Consider the following 4,466-nt stretch of genomic DNA (forward strand, 5'->3'; position numbering starts at 1 on the left):
GGACAACTTGTTGGCAGAGTTCTAGTGCTGCAACAGTACCCAGCCAGCACATGTGGCACTCAGAAAGAGCTGGGCCTAAGAGTGTTGCTATACCTGTCAGCTGCTCAGTGCTGTGGAGCGGGCCCAGATGCTCTCATGAACTGGCAAAAAAAGGAAATAAAAATCTCTATTCTGCTTATGAGTGTGTGTGTGGTAATCTCTTAATCAAAAGTGTAAGACTAACAGTTGCTTCTGCTCAGCTTTGAACCGTCAGTACTTTTCTCTTCCGTATACTCTGGTATAATCATTATCATCATCCAAACAGTATTACTGCTTCCTCTGTATACATGTTTTCTATAAATAAAGTGTTTACGTATTCATCTAATTATTCAGATGATCACTTTACAAACTTCTTTTTTGTTTCAGTACTACTACACTGAGGAGCCCAAGAAGATGGGCTTTGCCAGGAGTGCTTCAAAATGTTCACGGAAGGCCAGATGCCATTCCTCTAGAAAACTGCAAACCTGGATCACTTCACAAAGTTTCTTTGTAATGCAGTCTCAGCTCAGGGCAACAAGTATGTGACCAATGTGTGCTAGTTTCAAACATCTAGGGATGGTCATTTAATATCTACATAGGTTTGTTTCCTGCTTGGGAAAGTGTAAGCATGCAAATGCTTTGAGGGCAAACAGATATCCCATTGAAGTGCATTCTAAGGCTTGTCACTTAAGCTGACTGCACCAGTGCCTTTACCTTCGGTGTCTGAGGGTAGATTTAACGAGGTGATTGAGGTATTATTAGCAACTAAATGATTGTTAGAAACAGCTCTAGCTAAGTCAGCTGACTTTACAACTCTGCTGCCCTTAAAATTGATTTCAGGAAAGCTTTTTTTTTTCTAGCATCTAATTTGTTTTAGATATGAATAATTTACAGGCTTCTTTTATGATATGCCACAAAGGATCGATACAAATATAAAACATACCACTGTATATGCCTGCTATTGCAAAATCTGTGCTGTTCTTTTTACACAACAAATCTCAAATATATGTACCAATTCAATACAAATTATTTTCTTTAAATCATATGAGCTATTAATTCAATAGCTAGTAGTGTTTCTTAGCTTTCTTTTATCTTCCTCCTAATTACAAAGTCAGATATCCCTGTTACTTTTCAGTGCTCAGCATGGGTAACAATAATAACCATTCTCTTCTCAGGGTTTATTTCTAACTGCTGGAAGTTTCTGCTGGGGAAAAATAAGGCAAATTGAAATAAGGACTAACACTAATAGTTAGAACCTGTGTTTCCAAAATGGTGGTAGTAGCATTTTGTTTGATACATATTTTATCATATTTATGCTTTTAGGTACTTATTATGCACAGACATTAGGAAATACTGTTATTTAGATGGCCTATACTCATTTGGCTCTGTGGTTTTTGTCAGACAAAGTCATAGAAATGCATTTGCTCGAGAACATCTAAGCTCTGCAAAATGCACAGTTTGGTCTCCGTACTGTTACAACGGGGCTTCGGAAATCAATATTAGTATGACTGATGATAGTTTGCTCTGTCCAGAATGGCTTGGATCTGATCAGAAGGTTCCACAATTGAGAACTGAGTTATACAGTGGGGGCAATTTCCATAACGGGATTGAAGGGAACCTAGAGCATAGCAGTGCTTCAGTTTATAGCCTGAAAATTCAATTAGTATCTATTTGGAATCTAGTTGGTTAAACACAAGAAGTGGACAGGAACAAATGAAAGTGGTTAGTTACTATAAAGAGCAACATCTTCTGAAAGTACATGTAAGCAGTGAACACTGGGTACATTATACATTTTTTCCTCAAATATGTATAAGCAGAGTTTGCCACCCACTGACACAAGATACTGTCAGAGCCAAGATTTGCCTGGTTCTAAAAATAGCATAAAATAGATGTATTTTAAGCTTCCTTTAGGTTGGAGACAATAAATATTTAGAAGTTAGATTTATTTAGCTTATAATCTAAACAAAATTTCGCCAAACTTCCAAGTCTGGCAGGTTTTACTAGTTGTTCATTTACAAGCTTGTTTTCAGTGATGAATTAACAGAGCATTTATACTCAGGGTAATTGGTTTGGATAATGTCCAGTATGTGGCTATCTGGAATATAATACGAAGCCTTCATAGGTCTGGCCATTGTTGTTATATGCATCTACGCTTCATTTGACCCTGGCAGCTCTCTGTATTCTAAACTGTATTTCTCCATCTCCTCTGTTCCTCAGAGATTTTCTAGTGCATTTTATTTTCCGTATTAAAACCAGTGTTAGCTGCATACCCTTCTGGAGGTGTATACTTCTATATAATATTGGAATGACTTACATCCTCCTGTACAAGGTCCTAAAACATAGCCACTGCTATGGTCTACTGCTGTGTTTAACTTGCAATTTTTCCTTTAAAATTCAAAAATATCCTTCCATTTTACCTTTTCTCATTCCTACAGCATGTAGCAGAATGAAAACTGAAAACAAAACAACCTCACTTCTGTTCACCGTGGATACTTTAGTTTCATTTGTAATGTTGGCAGAAAAGTGCATGGCTTTGGAAGGGATTAGTTAACTACTACTTCAGTGCTAGGAGCTCCGAGGTACCACAAGCTGTGCATGTAGCAGCAGTAAAGGTAGGCCACCACTGGTAATACCAGCTCTTGTCCCTGGGTTGGATTAACGTGATTTTGAAATGTTTCACTGACCAAGAGCAGTGTGCGTACCACAGAAATTCCCATTGGAAATTCCTATTCTAACAGCAAAGCAGAAAGCATGTCTTCTGAGGTGCCATGACAAAATAAAGAATCCTACTTCTTTTTTTTACTCTAATAGTTGTAAATATTTTAAAATACAAAATACAGAAGACTAGGAAAGTCTTCAGTTAATACTGCTGTTGTCTAGTAGACCTTCAAGAAGCTCTTTATATTTCACTTGAGCTATTAAAAAATGTATAAAATATCTCTACTGCTGCAGTGTGCTAAATCACAAGAATCTCTATTTGCCATCCTGGGAACTGTAATGTCAAATTTAATTGAGAGTACAAAATGACAGTTCTTCAGAATAAAATGGCTTTTACCCTTGCATCTGCTTTTCAGGGATGAGAACATCTTCAGGAGTTGACAAAATTTGAGAAAGTTTGACAAAGCCCCATAAGTTTTCTCATTGATCACAATTATAATGTATAGAATAACTGTTAAAACTAAACAATTTTAGAAGCTAAATTGACTTTCTCTACCTGTACTATCTCTGTGCAAATTATACACAAATTGTGCACAGCTAGCTTTGTATGTATGTGTCATTTTTTTTTCTTTTCCATAGAATTGCTCAGGTTGGAAAAGATGATCAAGTCCAACCACAACCTAACCATACTATCCTAACAACCCTCTGATAAGTCATGTCCCTGAGCACCACATCCAAACAGTTTTTAAACGCATCCAGGGATGGTGACTCAATCACCTCCTGGGAGCCCATTCCAGTGCTTCACATCCCTTTCTGCAAAGAAGTTTTTCCTGATGTCCAACTTTAACTTACCCTGGTGCAACTTGAGGCCATTTCCCCTCATCCTGTTGCCAATGAGAAGAGACCAACCCTGCTCTTGCTGTAAGCACCTTTCAGATATTGGAAGAGAACAGTAAGGTCTCCCCTCAGCATATGGTTTACCTTGGACCACTGATCCAGTTGATTCCATGTACTAGCACTTTATCCTGTTGTTTGATGTATGACCACTTCAGCAAACCATGGAATTCAAACAAAGAGTTTCATCTTTAATAAGAAAGCATAACCATTATAAAACATCAAAGATGTTTGCCAGAGCTGTTTTTTCAGCTTTAAGTACCTGACAGGATTTTTATGTTGTATAACAGAAATTTGTGATATAACAGAAATTGTGAGGTACTTAGAAGAGAGGAATGTCAGATAGGTAAAAATGAAAAAAAAAAAAGAAAAAGTCCCTTTTGGGTGATTGAGCGCTGGAACTTCCTGACCAAAAAAATTATGGATTAAAAAATGATTATCTACATCATTAGAGCTATCCAAAAGTTGGCTGGACAGTCCTAAGCAACCTGATAGAGCTTTAAATTTAGTTCTGTTTCAACAAAGAGTTGAACTGCATGATCTCCAGGAGTGCCTCCAGCACAAGCTTTGTTGTGATTTTATAGTTATTTATCTGTGTCCTAAATTATCTTATATTTCAATCCGAGGAAGAGATGAAAATACTGTAGGCAACAATTTATAATAAGAAATTAATGCTCAGTATAAATTTATTTATGTTTCCACATGTACTATTTTAAAAGTTAGTTCCCAGGCTAACTTGTTTGAAATATACTTTTTTAATGTGTTTATAGGCTCAGCTGCTCTGTATTAACTCTAAAAAAGGCATTCATCGTGGAAAGCTTGACCCAGAGTTAATTTTAGAGGTGCTAGCAAATGCTGCTGTTACAAAGCCTCTTTTCCTGTTTATGGTAAGAACA

Source organism: Tympanuchus pallidicinctus, unplaced genomic scaffold (assembly GCF_026119805.1).
Source record: "Tympanuchus pallidicinctus isolate F22 unplaced genomic scaffold, pur_lepc_1.0 scaffold2, whole genome shotgun sequence".
Taxonomy (NCBI): domain Eukaryota; kingdom Metazoa; phylum Chordata; class Aves; order Galliformes; family Phasianidae; genus Tympanuchus; species Tympanuchus pallidicinctus.